Here is a 19388-nt window from a genome sequence, read left to right as displayed (position 1 = left end):
AAAAAATATCCACATGCAAACTTATTTCCCATAGCATATAAGCTAAAATGCTTATTTAATTGAAAATCAAAATTTACAAACAATTTTTATTTTTTTGCGTTCTACAAAATGTCTTTTAAACATCACCGGGTCATAAAGCAAAACAGAATAATGTCAGTGCTCAATACTCACCAACGTCTTTGTGAGATGAATATCTCTATTCTCTCGGGAATGTGTTTCGGTCTTCAGCACCTGCTGGTTCGGCTCAGCTCGCGCTGCCGCTCCCGTGTCTCCGCATTTGAAATCTCCACATGAACGGTTTTTAGGCTATAGGGGAGAGCGGGGCACGCTTTTTGACTTTCTCAGTTTGTGTAAATCCACTTGGGGTTCAGAGTATTTATTTTTTCCCACATTAATTGCACACATGTCTAGTAGGCCTACAATTATGTGGTTTTGTTTCATAATACTTTTAGTGTAGGCCTATACTTTTTTCTTGATTCACCCCGAAAGAATGGAAGTGAAATGTGACAACATGCCCCATGGGGTATAGCCTACATTGTAACATGTGAGGGGCACAATGTAACATGACCAAATAACAGCTTAAAATGTTCTCTGATATAATCAAAAAAATATCCAAGACAAACTAAAATATTTTGTCAACAAAATACAATTATTACATTTTTAAAATTAAAATAATGGCATTTTTAATCATTTAAAATATAAGCATTTTGGAGTTTGACTACAAACACATCGCTAAATACAGCTATAAAGCATAGTTCAAAACATAATAATAATTAATAATATCTGAACATTAACTCTCAGTCATTATTCACCCTTTTCTCATGGTTTCTCAAAAGAATTAATAAAAGTATAGAATAAGTGTTACAACACACCCCATCTGCAACTGGGATGTAAATCGCGGCTCGCGTCTTCTGCTGTTAGATCAGCATTAAAGAACCAGCTCAACTGTTAAATAACAGATATAAGATTACAATAATATCGGATTTGCCTTATTTTAAATAAACACAAAAAACAGAGATGAAAACTAAACTTAAGTAAGAAATTTACTTTTGCTATGGTTAAATACATGTTCAGTAATATCTTCCAGAGATTTTATAATTTTGGCGCTATTTTTTCCTCAAAACAATTTTTATATGGCAACTAGTAAATACACTAAGTTTCGTCATTCTGGCATGTGTTAAAACATGTTACAACTAACCCCGCCTAAGGTTGTGCCCCGCGCTCCCCTATACCGTTTTTCGGACATAGGACTTGTTCAGCCAACATCGATTTTTCACTTCGACTTCATAGACTTCATAGAGCACAATTAAATATATTCGGTGAATATACAATTTTAATTTTGAGTGAAGACCTTAAGCTATTAGTAGCCTACAATGCATCTTTTTGCATGGGGATAATTATTTGGAAGTCATTTATTGGGCCAATATGCAGAGCCGGCCCTAGACCTTTGGGGGCCCCAAGCAAAATTTGGTTGGAGGCCCCTTTGACCGTTTTAAGTAAGGCCTAAAGAAAAGCAATGACTACCTTATAACTATACTGTACATATTATATCTACTATGTTTTTATTTTATTTTTTAGTCTATTAAATTATGTTTTAATTATTCTATGTATACTGTATGCTAATTTTCTTTTTTACGCTGCTGGTCCTGAGTACGTATTTCGTTCTTATGTGGCAACATGTACAGAATGACAATAAAAGACCTTGAGTTCTTGAGTTGAGTTCCATGTTTGATGTCTAACAGTAAAATTATGATACCATTGAGCTGAATGGCAGTGCAGTGCAATGAACACACTGATGAACTTGCTGAATAAAAAGACTGATAAAGTGATTTTCACTGACAATCAAAGAAACATTTTTAATTGACACAAGAGTTTAAGAGGCACAAACAACAGCCTATATATAATTGAAATGAAATAGAGCAAATAGAGTAATATTTAATACATTTAAATAAACTATTATATAAAATAATAAATAGAACATTTAAATATTTTAACTTTTCAAATAAACAACATGAACAATATCTAAAACACCACAAACAAGATTAAAAGTAACAATAATAAGAATTAGGTAACATTTCAATAGAACTATTAAAATCCAAACTTGTGTATTTGTGTCTTCTTGGGTGACATGACTGTGTTGTGAACCAGGAAAAGAAGTGGTTGATGGAGCTGCAATAAAGAAAATAATTATACATAAAGTTAGACTTAATTTTTTAAAATGCAGAAGGTTATCATTTTACAGTACCTTTATACTCACCAACAGCTGGAGCTTTGCTAACTGGCAGCATATACTTTAATAGTGCCCCTGGAAAGGGGACATAAGGAGTAAATTAATGTTAGCCCTTTAGTGAAGAAGCCAAACTGGGGTTGTATTGTTCTGTTAAATGCTTTAACATCACAACAAATGGTATAATACTAAACTAATTTTTTGCAGCATGTTATTAGCATTTATTACATGGCTTGGTTGAATTCCAATGTAGAATGCGGGTCTGTTACGTCTTGATAACAGCCCGCTGTGAAGTAGCTATAACACACCGTTGAGCAGAGCGTTGCTATGGACGCGGAACGGACTATTTTCTTTAGCGGAAGCAATACAATCGTTTTTAAATCAATAAACTCCTTTTTCAATCAATATTTTGTGTCAAATTATTTATTGATTTGGTAGGTATCCATGTAATAAGAGGGATAATCTATAGCGAGCTGCGAGGCGGTTTTTATTCGCTATAACAACCGCCTCGCTATACTGCGAGCGAGAGAGACTAACTTATATTTAGACTGCAGATTATCCATACATACATAGGTATCGGAAAATTAAGCCTACAGGTTTACGTACCTTTATCTTCTTGCTTCTTTTCTTCTTCCAGCCTCTTCTTTTGTCGTTTTTCATGGCCAGAAAGATATTTTCGTTTCTTGTTGTCAGACATCGTCGACGTCGGAGTCACTGACTGACGAGTGACATGATGTGACTGACATCACAGGGTCAGTCAGTGGTCAAGATTAGCGGGGAACTCGCCATAATAAAGAACTAAATAAATAACAACTGTGCTTATCATGATGCCTGATAAAGAGCACTGTAGGCCAATTTCTTTCTTTCTTTTTATTTATTTATTTTATGTTACTTTTGATGTATGATTTTTTTTTTCAGCAATGACTCTAGGGGGCCCTCTGCTGGCCACGGGGCCCTTTGCAATTGCAAGGTTCGCTTAGTGGCTGGGCCGGCTCTGCCAATATGTAATGATCAATTTGCACAATTTTTCCAAAAACATTTTTTTACAGGGATTTGTGGCCCCGCCCCCAGTCTGTGCCGGGATGATTCAACCAGACCACCTGTTTAGGAGCGGGATGCATTGCATTGTGTTTAAACTTACTTTTTTTTTTTTAATGGATAATTTCTTGAATTTTCTAAAAAGCCTAGCCTAGGCTACTTGTATCTTAAAGTCATTTTTTTCGGAGGAAAAAGCTCAGTATAATAGAATAAGCAAATAAAGACGTATAATAGGCCTAATACAAACACATTTCCAAAACTGTAAAAGGTTAGGTTATATGAAAATAGAACATTAATAAATTATTTTATGATAAACATTGCCTATTACTGTCTTAGTTAACTCATTTATAGTTATAAACGCAAATAATAATGATCATTATTATTATATTTAGGCTACATATGCTTTATCCAAAAAAAAAACGAACAAAGTAATTCATCAAATGTCATTCATAATAGGCTACAGGTTAGACAATAATAATACAGGGCCAAGATTGTCACAAATAAACACAAGATTTTGGCATATCCAAGGGTTTGTGGGGAGTGTGGAGCGTGCACTGCAAGGAGGCACGGGCGCGAACCCTTGCATTTCCTATCAACAGTGAAAACAACTTAAAATACTCCCTCATTTCTGGTCATTCAGAACATAATAATACATCATTCGCAACTACTTTTATTTGTGTAAACTCACACTAATAAGAAAACGTTGTGCTTTTGTAGCCTATAATAAAATAAAACAATCAGACATGCTTTAATAATCTCCGTGAACTGTAGCATGGAACTGGCCTTCAAAAAAAAAAAAAAATCCATATTAATTTGTGAATATTTTAAATGTTTAATAAAGGCGCAAAAATTATTAAAAACAATTCTGAAAATACGTCAATATTTATTTTTCTTGCGCAGCATTTGGTGTATAGCCTACAATTCAAATTCAAATGTTGCTGTTCAACTTTGCATTTTTTATAATAGCCTACAACAACCGTTCATTTTTCATTTTTCAATTACGGGTTAAAAAAGGAAAAACAAATGGACACAAAAACACACGGACCGGGCAGCCTATTACTGTACATATTTTACACAATATGAACAAAAATCAAACATATATAATATGCAACTGTAACCCCTCCACCTGGGGCTTACCCCGCTCCGTGCGGGTCTCGGACCCAGGTCTCCGGCATGAGAGTCAGGCGCTCTAACAAGGAGGCTAAAACTAAGCAATTCATCAATTACCAGTCATAATACAGGTTAGACAATTATACTAATAAAGTGCTAAGATTATCACAAATAAACAAAAGATTTTGATGCACGTCATTCATATTAACTCGTATATTCCACCCCATACCCGTTACAATTGAGAATCACTTAAAGCATGCAGACGCAGTTAAGACAATTCTATATATTCCACTTAATACACAATAAAACAATATACACTAAGATTCGTTAACAACGTGTTCTTCTAAAATTAGGGTGAGTCACAAATTCGTGAGTAGGCTACAGTTTACAAACCCGTGGGAACTGTGGGGCTATGAATTTGTGGGGCTACAGATTGCAAAAACTGAAGCTATAGGCCACGGTTTACAAATCTGAGAGCACGGATTAGAAACTCTTGGGTACGGTTTATTAATTCGTGGGCACGATTCGTTAAACCGAGGGAACAGTTTAAGAATTCGTGATCACGGTTTATAAACTGAGGGAATGGATTGCAAAACCGTCGCCATGGATTGTTTTTTTCTTTCTCTCACACAGGTGACTTCGGAAAATTAAATGAAATAAAAATGAAAGGGCAACACAAACATAATTTAAAATTAATTTGCCTGCACCTATAGGCTATGTCATCTAATGAAATTCAGCACACCATCAAATCTATTTACACAAAAAAAAATTACTTTTTGATTTATTGTACTTTATAAATGACAACAACTTCTAAAAATGTCTGTTACAATCAAAAGAAGCCAATATTCCAGGAGGTGACTTTTTCAAACGAATGTCCATATGATGTGCAACAACACTGATTCTAATAGTTATTAGTAACAATTATAATGCATAATTCATTTCATTTGAGGACTTTTATCTATCCTCTTTGGTCTTGAATTTATGGCACTTTTTTACTTTTTAATTTATTTTAGGCTACTTTATAAATTCCTAAAACTATCAATATATTATTAAAGGTATAAGTAATTTCCTTGACATGTCATCCTTCCCATTTTTTTGAAGGATGAGGATGATGAGGATGATCAAGACAATGGGGATGATCAAACAAACACAAAAGACATCCTGAGTAATGTGTCCAGCAGTGGACCAGATGAAGTGGACAAAGACAGATCCTTCAGGACCAGTTTATTTTGTGCTGACATTCAAGAGGTAAATACACAATTATACACAAATCACACGTCTTACCTTTGGTTAAATACCCTTTCCATTCATTGACAATATTTCACATCATATTTTCATTTATAACCTGTAGAATGAGGAAGACCTGTCAGATTCCGAAAGGAACATGCTTGATTCTGAAGATGAAAATTATGTGGACAGAGAAGACTTGTTGGAGGGCAGTACTAGTGGAGAAAACGCATCTGAATTATCAGTGGTATGTAGTAAATGGTTCTGTGACACAGTGTTTTTGTTAGTGTAATAGTTCACATAGACCTGTTTTGCCAAAATACAGAAGTGAATTGACAGACACAAATAGAGTATTCTGCATTAACCCATGAAAGCACAAATAAAAACTAATGAGAATATTGAGACCATTACGACATATCATTCCTGGGCAATTCTAAAATTCAAGAATGGTTTGCAGCTAGGATATGATAAAGTGATTTAAAGTGAAGCTATTTTGTGATTATCCAGGGTAAATATTTCTAGGAAATAAACCCAAGAAAAGGAAAGAAAATAAGCTGGACTGATATTCCTGATCATTCTGCTGCTGCTCACATTTTTTAATATTTTTTCTCTCTCTCCCTGTAGGGAATTGAAGATATAGCCGTTACTGGTGACAAGCCCTTGTATCCTAGTGCACCTCTTTCAAAAGGAGAAAGTGTATTAATGCTGATGTCCTATCTGTTACGGCACAATTTAACAGGCAAAGCACTTACTCACTTACTGGAAATTTTTAACATAATGTTTCCAGGTCTAATCCCATCTTCACATTACCTTTTCCACAAAGATTTTGGAAGTTCATCTGAATTTGAGGTTCACTTTTATTGTAAAAGTTGTTTAAAATACCTAGGCGTCAGAGGAGACTGTCCCTCTCAGTGTGACACTTGCAATTCAGAATTTGATGCCAATGCAAACCTTAAGAATGGATTCTATTTTCTTGTGTTGCCCCTGTATGCACAGATTCAGCAGCTTTTGCAAGAATATGGTGTCAATCTTAATGAAAAAACTAGAACCTGTGGGGTTCTCTCTGACATACAGTCTGGTGAAGAGTATCAAATGTTATGTGACAGTGGAGTTCTTGGAAAAGATGATTTGACGCTAATTTGGAATTGTGATGGCGCACCAGTGTTCAAAAGTTCTAAATGCAGCATTTGGCCAATTCAGTGTCAGGTAATTGAACTGGAACCAGAATTGAGAAAAAATCACATTTTGATGTCAGCGTTATGGTTTGGGCCAAGTAAACCATCCATGCTAACATTACTAACACCATTTGTTAAAGAAGCCTTATTATTAGAGACTGAAGGCATTGATTGGCAAGACACACAGGGAAACCGGCATGTTTCTAAAGTGTTTGTGGTGGTTTGTAGCTCTGATTCAATGGCTCGTCCAATGCTTCGTAACACAAAGCAGTTTAATGGTTTTTATGGTTGTGACTTCTGCTATCACAAAGGTGGTAAATCCTATCCATACGATCAACCTGAACCCGCACTTCGAAATGAAAGAGATCATTTTAGTCATGCAATGTCAGCTTCAGATAATGAGCCAGTATTTGGAGTCAAAGGGCCATCTCCTTTAATGAAGCTTAGTCATTTCCAAATGATAAATGGTTTAATTCCTGAATATCAACACAACGTATGCCTTGGAGTCACTCGGCAACTGTCCACATTGTGGTTTGATACAGCAAACAGTGAAGCCCCCTGGTACATTGGCAAACAGAAGGAAGAGGTTGATATGCGACTTTTAAAAATAAAACCTCCTGTTGAGATAACTAGGACACCAAGATCAGTGAATGAAAGGAAGTTGTGGAAAGCTTCAGAATGGCGAGCATTTCTCCTATTCTATGCTCTCCCTGTACTGAAAGGCATACTCCCTGCCAGATTTTGGAATCATTTGTTTCTATTGGTGTTTGGCATATATACATTACTCCAGGATAAGATCAAGACTAGAAGCGTATTGTTGTCAGAACTGGCACTTAAAAAATTTGTAATAGAATTTCAAAGAATATATGGGAAAGACCACATGACTTTTAACATACACTTGCTCACACATATTGCACAAAGTGTGAAACAGTGGGGACCATTATGGGCTACATCAGCCTTTCCCTTTGAATCCAATATGGGTACTCTATTAAAGTATTTTAATGGAACACAGAATGTCCCTTCACAAATAGTAAGAAAATTTATGTTGTGGAAAGAATTGCCAGAAAAGGCTAAACATACGAGTGCAAAGGTCCAGTCATTTGTTAAAGAACTTTATTTTAATAAGCGAAGAACAGATAAATGTGAAAAATTAAATGATAGTGTCCAGGTTTTTGGGCATCCCCCATTTCAGGAAAACATCACAACTTCATCCAGGCTTGCTATTTCTAAGTTATGTGGAAATCTAGGTAACTGCTTCTGGTCTTACAGCCGTTTCTTGGTTAATGGAGTTCTGTATCACACTCAAAAATATGATCGACTGAAGAAAAGATATAACAGTGCTGCATACTTGAAAGATGGTACATTCTGTTTAATTAATGACTTAGTCATTTTTAAACAAATGTGTGCCCATCAAAGCCCTGCATATTGTGCATGTACCAAACATTGCTGTGCTTTAGTTGAGGTACTTGTTAAATCTAGCAGGCCTTTATGTAAAGATTCACAAATAAATGTAGAAAGTACTTTTGTACACAAGGTTAGGAAGAATGGAAAGATCAGTGCCATCTGGCCTGATATGATAAAAATGAAATGTGTTGTTGTTGAAACAGTTGACAATTTGTACATTGCCCCTTTGCCAAATCCATTTGAAAGAGACTAAAAAAGCAGTCATTAGTCATATTATACATAGTCCTAAAGTGTTGTATTGGCAATAATTTATGTTTCATAAAAAGGCTTACCTCTTTTCCTATTTGGCTTGATGATTTGTAATGAGATTTAAAATGTATCTGCTTGTATAGCTATCCATATGATTATTATAAAAGCCATATGAGTAAATTCTGTTACAATACTCTTACACCTTGGAAGAATTGCCAATAAAATCATAAAAAAATTATCTGTTTCTGTGTGGGTTAGTATCACTGTGTCAATTTCATGTTCAGTTACATGTTTATTTTATTTACTCTATGCTATTCCACCCGGAATCTTGTTACTATATAAACTTGAACATGTTAGTCTATAAGACAGTGTGTAATATTATGTTAAAACGTATTAAGTAATAAAGTAATAAGTATACAAGTAATAAGCTATACTCAATCAAAATAGTAAACATAAGTACAAGCCAAGAATACTTAGAATACTTAATTATACTTTTAAGTATATCTCGAATAGCAAGCATAGGCCAAATATACTTAGACTTGTCTGTCAGTATAAGTCAAGTATACTTAAGTGCAATTTGAAGTATATTTCTGAGAAGTATATCTGAGTAGTACATACAAAGTAGACTGGAAGTAAACTTTCTTATTTTTAGTTTAAAAGAAGTATACTGATAGCACACTTGAATAAACTTCTTTTTCGTAAGGGTATCCGTGAACCGGGAAAAAGCAATCGAAAATTCAGGAAAAGAAAGTAAACGGGAAGAATGTGGGTTGGGGTTTTTTAGAGTGACTGAAAAATCCCCGCAGTCTATTTGACGGTTGGTGTCTGACGCAGGAAACATAGAGAGGAGAGATGACAAATCAACGTCCGCACCTGCCAGGATCTGTGCCCGGATGTTTTGAGCCACCGGAGGCGGCTCCGAGGCAACGGCATTCGCTGGGACAGGCCTCGGTGTTGCTGTGAGGAGAGAGAATGGAGATTTAGTCTGCAGAAAGAGGTTGGAAGAAAGAGGAGCCTGGGCTGCTTCTGGAGCTTGGAGGGAAAAGTTGTTGGGAGCAGGAGGAAAAGTAGAATATGATTGGGGAATATGTGCTTGTGCTGTCGGTAGGGGCGGCATGGTGCTTGCTGGAGCTGCAGGCCACTGAAAAGGAGAAGAAGACTTAGCAGAAGGTAGCTTGGACTGGTGGCAACCTTGCGTTTGGGCTGCTAACAAGTTCGCGCTAGCGTCTGCGTAAGGAGCTGAAGGCCACTACAAATGAAAAGGGTTAGTAACTGTGGGAGGAATGAAATGAGAGGCTGGAGGCGGGTTGAAAGGCCCAGCTACAAATGCCTCTGTGGCGTGAGAAGCCGCGGTGCGAGGTTGACCCTCAGTTGAAAGCAGATGGGGCCTTGACGTGGTAAAATCAGGAGCGCGACCCAGGCTTGCTGAAGGCCTGTTGTTGCGGCTCGTTGCTCGCGTCGAGCTGGATCTTGAGCGGAGAGGAGAAGGTGTCGAGCGAGGCGTTTCCTGAGCCCTGCGTGCTCTTGACTTCCTGTTGGCCGTTTTGGAAGCGGGAGTAGATTTTGGACGGTGTTTGTCTGGCTGCAAGCTGACATAAAGTGCGTACAGTTCTGTTAATTTCCTTGAGAACTGCACTTCGGAGTTTGCCAGCGCTTGCCTCAGACTTACCACCGTCCATTTCCCGATGGCTGGGATCGTTGAGACGGCTGAGATGTAAGAGGACGCCGGGGAGGAAGTAGGCTGTCTCGCCGGTGGAGGCGAGGATTGGCCTCGGCGTCTTGGTGAGCGAGCGGCTGGAAGAGTGAGCTGGCTGCCACGCTGAGAAGCCTGGGACTCGGGTGCAATTTCCGGCGGTGGAGGAGTGGCCCTAGGGCCGGCAGCTTGCGGCAGAGAGCCCCGAGGGGTGTTGGTTTCATCGTCGGAGGAGGATGATAGGATTTGCGACATGGTAGCAGACGGTCAGACCAAATGCTAAGAAACAGTCAACGACAGGAAGGTAAATCGGCTGTCTATATACACCTCCTATCGTTGATTTTTTAATGAGCTCCTCTTGTGTTCAATTAGGTTTAATTATCTGGGTCTGCTCCACTTAACAGTTTTAATTTCCTGAATGTGTTCCTCCCGAAATTTGTTTATAAAACATCAATCAGTAGTCCATATTCTGACCTATTGAACGTATTTCAGGCTAAATAAGCTTTGATCTTGAATTTCCTATATAGACTAATTGAGGCCTTCTGATGTCTCATCAACAATTTAATAGTCCAATTTTGACCTGTTGAACATATTTCAGGCCAAAGAGGCTTTAATCTTGAATTTCCCGTGTAGACTATTTGAGGCCTTCTGATGTCTCATCAACCATACAATATCCAATTTTGACCTATTGAACATATTTCAGGCCAAATAGGCCTTGATCTTGAATATTCTATGTAGACTAAATAAGGCCTTCTGATGTCTCATCAACATGGGACTCAATTAGTCAACATGGGAAATTCAAGATTGAGAACTCTTTGACCTGAAAAAAGTTAAGTATGTCAAATATGGACTACTATATTGTTGACGAGACATCAGAAGGCCTTAATTAATAATCTATATAGGAAAATCAAGATCAAAGCCTCTTTCGAGATCTAGGTCTCTTTGAACTGAAATATGTTTAGTACGTCAAATATGGATGCATGTCTAGCTGATATAACATCAGGCGGAGTTAATGAGCATGATCATTTTTAAATTGAAAACTCTTTGGCCTGAAAAATGTTTATTGAGAACTCTTTGGCCTGAAAATAGTTCAGTATGTTATATCGTCAACAATATAGTAGTCCATATTTGACATACTTAACTTTTTTCAGGTCAAAGAGTTCTCAATCTTGAATTTCCCATGTTGACTAATTGAGTCCCATGTTGATGAGACATCAGAAGGCCTTATTTAGTCTATATAGAATATTCAAGATCAAGGCCTATTTGGCCTAAAATATGTTCAATAGGTCAAAATTGGAAAATGTATGGTTGATGAGACATAAGAAGGCCTCAATTAGTCTATATGGGAAATTCAAGATTGAGAACTCTTTGGCCTGAAAAAAGTTAAGTATGTCAAATATGGACTACGATATTGTTGACGAGACATCAGAAGGCCTTAATTAGTCTATATAGGAAATTCAAGATTAAAGCCTCTTTGGCCTGAAATATGTTCAACAGGTCAAAATTGGACTATTGTATGGTTGACGAGACATCAGAAGGCCTAATTAAGTCTATATAGGAAATTCAAGATCAAAGCTTATTTAGCCTGAAATACGTTCAATAGGTCAGAATATGGACTACTGATTGATGTTTTATAAACAAATTTCGGGAGGAACACATTCAGGAAATTAAAACTGTTAAGTGGAGCAGACCCAGATAATTAAACCTAATTGAACACAAGAGGAGCTCATTAAAAAATAGGTCAATAGGTCAAAATAGGTCAAAATTTGAACTCTCATCAACATGGGACTCCCAGCCTCAATCAAAGCCTCTCAATTACATACAATAGTCCAATTTTGACCTATTGAACATATTTCAGGCCAAAGAGGTGTTGATCTTGAATATCCTTTTTAGACTAATTTAAGCTTTCTGAAGTTACATCATGCATTCAGTAGTCCATATTCTGACCTATTCAACATATTTCAGGCCAAAGAGGCTTTGATCTTGAATTTCCTATATAGACTTAATTAGGCCTTCTGATGTCTCGTCAACCATACAATAGTCCAATTTTGACCTGTTGAACATATTTCAGGCCAAAGAGGCTTTAATCTTGAATTTCCTATATAGACTAATTAAGGCCTTCTGATGTCTCGTCAACAATATCGTAGTCCATATTTGACATACTTAACTTTTTTCAGGCCAAAGAGTTCTCAATCTTGAATTTCCCATATAGACTAATTGAGGCCTTCTTATGTCTCATCAACCATACATTTTCCAATTTTGACCTATTGAACATATTTTAGGCCAAATAGGCCTTGATCTTGAATATTCTATATAGACTAAATAAGGCCTTCTGATGTCTCATCAACCATACAATAGTCCAATTTTGACCTATTTAACAAATTTCAAGCCAAAGAGGCCTTAATCTTGAATTTCCCATATAGACTAATTGAGGCCTTCTGATGTTTCGTCAACCATGCAGAAGTCAAATTTTGATCTATTGAACATACTTCAGGCCAAAGAGGCTTTGATCTTGATTTTCCTATATAGACTAATTAAGGCCTTCTGATGTCTCGTCAACAATATAGTAGTCCATATTTGACATACTTAACTTTTTTCAGGTCAAAGAGTTCTCAATCTTGAATTTCCCATGTTGACTAATTGAGGCCTTCTGATGTCTCATCAACCATACAATATCCAATTTTGACCTATTGAACATATTTCAGGCCAAATAGGCCTTGATCTTGAATTTCCTATATAGACTAATTAAGGCCTCCTGATGTCTCGTCAACAATATAGTGTCTATATATAACATACTGAACTATTTTCAGGCCAAAGAGTTCTCAATCTTGAATTTCCTATATAGACTAAATGAGGCCTTCTGATGTCTCAACAACCATACAATAGTCCAATTTTGACCTCTTGAACATATTTCAGGCCAAAGAGACCTTAATCTTGAATTTCCCATATAGACTAATTGAGGCCTTCTGATGTCTCATCAACCATACTGTAGTCCAATTTTGACCTATTTAACATATTTCAGGCCAAAGAGGCCTAAATCTTGAATTTACCATATAGATTAATTGAGGCCTTCTGATGTCTTATCAACCATACAGAAGTCCAATTTTGAACTACTGAACATATTTCAGGCCAAAGAGGCCTTGATCTTGAACTTTCTAAACATATTCATTGACTGCTTGCGATGTTACATCATGCACACAGTAGTCCATATTTTGACCTATTGAACATATTTCAGGCCAAAGAGGCTTTGATCTTGAACTTCATATATAGACTAATTGAGGCCTTCCGATGTCTCATCAACCATACAGAAGTCCAATTTTGACCTATTCGATGGAGTCAATTAGGAAAGATGTTCAAAAGGTCAAATAAGGACTACTGTATGGTTGATGAGACATCAGAAGGATTCTAGAAGTAGGAATAGAAAGTTCAAGATTGAGAACTCGGTCTGAAATATGTTCAGTATGTCATATATGAACTACTGTATGGTTGATGAGACATCAAAAGGAGCCAAATAGGAAAGTTGTTCAAAAGGTCAAACAAGGGCTATTGTCTGACTTATATAACATCAAACGGAGGCTAGAAGTAGGAATGGAATAACAAAAGTTGCAGACTCTCTGGCCAGAAAGATTTTCAATAGGTCAAATATGGACTACTGTATGACTGATGTAACATCAGAAGCACTCTATGATTCTGGTTAGAAAAAATCATGATGGAGGTCTCTTTGACCTGAAATATGTTCAGCAAGTTAAATTTGGATGCATGTCTGGCTGATATAACATCAGACAGAGTTAATGAGCATGAACATTTTTAAATTGAGAACTCCTTGGCTTGAAAAAAATTAAATATGTCTAATATGGACCACTGTATAGTTGATGAGACATCAGAAGGAGTCAATTATTCTGTACAGAAAGTTCAAGATTGAGAACTTGGCCTTACATATGTTCAGCATGTCAAATATGGACTAGTGTATGGTCTATGAGATACAAGAAGGAATCAATTCGTTTTTATAGAAAGAACAAGAATGAGAACTCCTTGGCCTGAAATATGTTCATTATGTCATATATGATGAGACATCAGAAGGAGTCAATTAGGAAAGTTGTTAATAAGGTTCAAAAAGTTCAACTGTATGACTGATATAACATCAGAAGCAATCTATGAGTATGCATAGAAAGTTCGAGATCTAGGTCTCTTTGAACTGAAATATGTTTAGTACGTCAAATATGGATGCATGTCTAGCTGATATAACATCAGGCGGAGTTAATGAGCATGATCATTTTTAAATTGAAAACTCTTTGGCCTGAAAAATGTTTAGTGAGTCAAATATGGACTAATGTATGGTTATATGAGACATCAGAAGCAATCAATTAGGAAAGTTGTTTAAAAGGTCTGGTAAGGACTACTTCTGACTGATATAACATCAGAATGAGTCTAGAAGTCGGAATGCAATGATAAAGACTCTCTGTTATCTGAAGACATATACTGTTACATTGCATAAACGATCTAACTTGTGCATTGAAGAGATAACATAATAACTTTTGAGATATTCTCTGTTCTAAAAGAACTTACTCATTCCATTCTGCATTGAAGAAATAACCCATAACATAATTGTTGCATTGCATACATTATCTAACCTAACCGTTATTTAGTGAAGAACAACCTTAAAATGCATAGATTTTTCCGTTGTGCATTAAAGAATAACATGTGCTCTGTTTCAATGCATTGCATAATTGTTATTTAATGAAGAGATAATTTATTTTGCACCATCTAACTTAATTTGTTGTGTATTAAGATACACAACATGTGAACTGTTGCATCACATAAAAGAATCAGCTTATTCTGTTGTGTATTGAAAAGAGAACACAACATACATGTTTTTGCAATGCACTGAATGCAAGAACTAACTAAATATATTAAATACAGAGATAAAAAAAAAAATTGCACTGAATTGCACAGCCTAACGCTTTGAAGAGATAAACGCTTTTGCATTGCTATACATATAAAACGTGTATTATAGAGACAAGTTCTTGCATTACAATGCATAGATAACTCGTGGTGCAATGAAGAGATTAGTGCTTTTGCATTACAATAAGATAATAAATCTTTGTGCACTGAAGAGATTTGTGATTTTTCATTGCAATGCATACAAAACTCGTGCATTGAGGAGTTGTGTTTTTGCATTCATTGTGTATAATAAAGAGATTAGAGTGTTTCCATTCATTGCATAAAATAACGCACTCATCTCTTAATGCACAAGGCATTTTGTACGCATTGCAATGCAAAAGCACTAATCTCTTTATTATATGCAATGAATGCAAACGCACTAATCTCTTTAATGCACAAGGAGTTTTGTATGCATTGTATTTCAAAAGCATGAATCTCTTCAATGCAAAAGGAGTTTTGTACGCATTGCAATGCAAAAGCACTAATATCTTTATTATAGGTATGCAATTAATGCAAACGCACTAATCTCAGTAGTGCACAAAGAGTTTCGTATGCATTGCAAAAGCACAAATCTCTTCAATGCACAGCGAGTTTTGCATATTTAATTTATGCTTTATGCAATGAATGCAAACGCACTAATCTCTTTAATGCACAAGGAGTTTTGTATGCATTGTGTTGCAAAAGTACGAATCTCCAATGCACCAATCTCTTCAATGCACAGCGCGTTCTTGAATGCAATGGCATGCAAAATCACTTATCTCTTCAAAGCACAACGAGTTTTGCATATTTATTTTACGCAATGAATGCAAACGCACTAATCTCTTTAATGCACAAGGAGTTTTGTACGCATTGCAATGCAAAAGCACTAATCTCTTTAATGCACAAGGAGTTTTGTATGCATTGTATTGCAAAAGTACGAATCTCCAATGCACAAGGAGTTTTGTACGCATTGCAATGCAAAAGCACAATCTCTTCAATGCACAACGAGTTCATTATGCAATGAACGCAAACGCACGAACCTCCTTAATGCACAAGGTTTTTTATGCATTGCATTGCATTGCAAAAGTACGAATCTCTTTAATTCACAATATTAACGTGTTATTTTATGCAATGAATGCATACGCACCAATCTCTTCAATGCCAGGCGCGTTCTTGAATGCAATGGCATGCAAAAGCACTTTATCTCTTCAATGCACAACGATGTTTGCATATTTATTTTATGCAATGAATGCAAACGCACTAATCTCTTTAATGCACAAGGAGTTTTGTACGCATTGCAATGAAAACTCACGAATCTCTGCAATGCACAAAGATTTATTATCTTATTGTAATGCAAAAGCACTAATCTCTTCATTACACAAGGAGTTTTGTACGCATTGCAATGCAAAAGCACAAATCTCCATTGCACAGGGCGTTCTTGAATGCAATGCAATGCAAAAGCACTAATCTCCTCAATGCAGAACGTTCATATGCACTGGCATGCAAAAGCACTTATCTCTTCAATGCACAACGTTTTGAATATTTATTTTATGCAATGAATGCAAACGCATTAATCTCTTCAATGCACAAGGAGTTTTGTACGCATTGCAATGCAAAATTACGAATCCTTCAATTCACAACGTGTTATTTTATGCAATGAATGCAAACGCTAAAATCTCTTGAATGCACAAGGAGTTTTGTACGCATTGCAATGCAAAAGCACAAATATCTTCAATGCACACCGAGTTTTATAATGCAATGCCATGCAAAAGCACTAATCTCTTCAATGCACAACGAAATTTACATATTTATTTTATGCAATTAATGCAAACGCACTAATCTCTTTTAATGTACAAGGAGTTTTAGATGCATTGCATTACAAAAGTACGAATCTCTTCAATGCACAAGGCTTTTTGTACGCATTGCAATGCAAAAGCACGAATCTCTTCAATGCACGAGTTATTTTATTTAATAAATGCAAACGCACTAATCTCTTTAATGCACAAGGTTTTTTATGCAATGAATGCAAACGCACTAATCTCTTTAATGCACAAGGAGTTTTGTATGCATTGCATTGCAAAGGAACGAATCTCTTCAATGCACAACGTGTTATTTTATGCAATGAATGCAAACGCACTATTCTCTTTAATGCACAAGGTTTTTATGCATTGCATTGCATTGCATTGCATTACAAAAGTACGAATCTCTTCAATGCACATGTTATTTTATGCAATGAAGACAAACGCACTAATCTCTTTTCTGCACAAGGAGTCCTGTATGCATTGCAATGCAAAAGCACAAATCTTTTCAATGCACAAGTTATTTTATGCCATGAATGCAAACCAACTAATCTCTTTAATTCACAAGGTTTTTATGCATTGCATTGCATTGCATTGCATTGCAAAAGTACGAATCTCTTCAATTCACAAGGCGTTTTGTACGCATTGCAATGCAAAAGCACTAATCTCTTCAATGCACAAGGTTTTTTATGCATTGCATTGCATTACAAAAGCACAAATCTATTCAATGCACAACATGTAAAAGGCATGCAAAAGCAATGCACAATGCACAATGCACAACGAGTTATTTTATGCAATGAATGCAAACGCACTAATCTCTTCAATGCACAAGTTATTTTATGCAATGAATGCAAACGCACTTATCTCTTTAATGCACAAGGATTTTATGCATTGCATTGCAAAAGTACGAATCTCTTCAGTTCACAAGGCTTTTTGTACGCATTGCAATGCAAAAGCACGAATCTCTTCAATGCACGAGTTATTTTATTTAATAAATGCAAACGCACATCTCTTTAATGCACAAGGTTTTTTATGCAATGCATTGCATTGCACTACAAAAGCACAAATCTCTTCAATTCACAACAAGTAAAAGGCATGCAAAAGCATTTATCTATTGAAGAATGCACGAGTTATTTTATGCAATGAATGCAAACGCACTAATCTCTTTAATGCACAAGGAGTTTTGTATGCATTGCATTGCAAAAGAACGAATCTCTTCAATGCACAACGGGTTATTTTATGCAATGAATGCAAATGCACTAATCTCTTTAATGCACAAGAATGCACAAGGTTTTTTATGAATTGCATTGCATTGCAAAAGTACGAATCTCTTTAATGCACAAGGAGTATGCATTGCATTGCAAAAGCACTTATCTCTTAAATGCACAACGTTTTGAAAATTTATTTTAAGCAATATGTGCAAACGCACTTATCCCTTTAATGCACAAGGTTTTTTGTACGCATTGCAATGCAAAAGCACGAATCTCTTCAATGCACGAGTTATTTTATGCAATAAATGCAAACGCACTAATCTCTTTAATGCACAAGGTTTTTTATGCAATGCATTTGCATTGCATTACAAAAGCACAAATCTATTCGATGCACAACATGTAAAAGGCATGCAAAAGCATTTATCTCTTCAATGCACAACAAGTTATTTTATGCAATGAATGCAAACGCACTTATCTCTTTAATGCACAAGGTTTTTCTGCATTGCATTGCAAAAGTACGAATCTCTTCAATTCACAAGGCTTTTTGTACGCATTGCAATGCAAAAGCACGAATCTCTTCAATGCACGAGTTATTTTATTTAATAAATGCAAACGCACTAATCTCTTTAATGCACAAGGTTTTTTATGCAATGCATTGCATTGCATTACAAACTCATTTATCTCTTCAATGCACGAGTTCTTTTATGCAATGAATGCAAACGCACTAATCTCTTTAATGCACAAGGAGTTTTGTATGCATTGCTTTGCAAAGGAACGAATCTCTTCAATGCACAACATGTAAAAGGCATGCAAAAGCATTTATCTCTTCAATGCAGAACGGGTTATTTTATGCAATGAATGCAAATGCACTAATCTCTTCAATGCACGAGTTATTTTTTTTAATAAATTCAAACGCACATCTCTTTAATGCACAAGGTTTTTTATGCAATGCATTGCATTGCATTACAAAAGCACAAATCTCTTCAATTCACAACATGTAAAAGGCATGCAAAAGCATTTATCTCTTCAATGCACGAGTTATTTTATGCAATGAATGCAAACACACTAATCTCTTGAATGCACAAGGAGTTTTGTATGCATTGCATTGCAAAAGAACGAATCTCTTCAATGCACAACGTGTTATTTTATGCAATGAATGCAAATACACTAATCTCTCACAAGGTTTTTTATGAATTGCATTGCATTGCAAAAGTACGAATCTCTTTAATGCACAAGGAGTTTTGTATGCATTGCATTGCAAAGGAACGAATCTCTTCAATGCACGTGTTATTTTATGCAATGAATGCAAACGCACTAATCTCTTTAATGCACAAG

Source organism: Gobio gobio (genome assembly GCF_949357685.1).
Source record: "Gobio gobio genome assembly, chromosome: 10".
NCBI lineage: Eukaryota > Metazoa > Chordata > Actinopteri > Cypriniformes > Gobionidae > Gobio > Gobio gobio.
The sequence above is the reverse complement of the archived record's forward strand: the minus strand, read 5'-3'. Positions refer to the sequence as shown.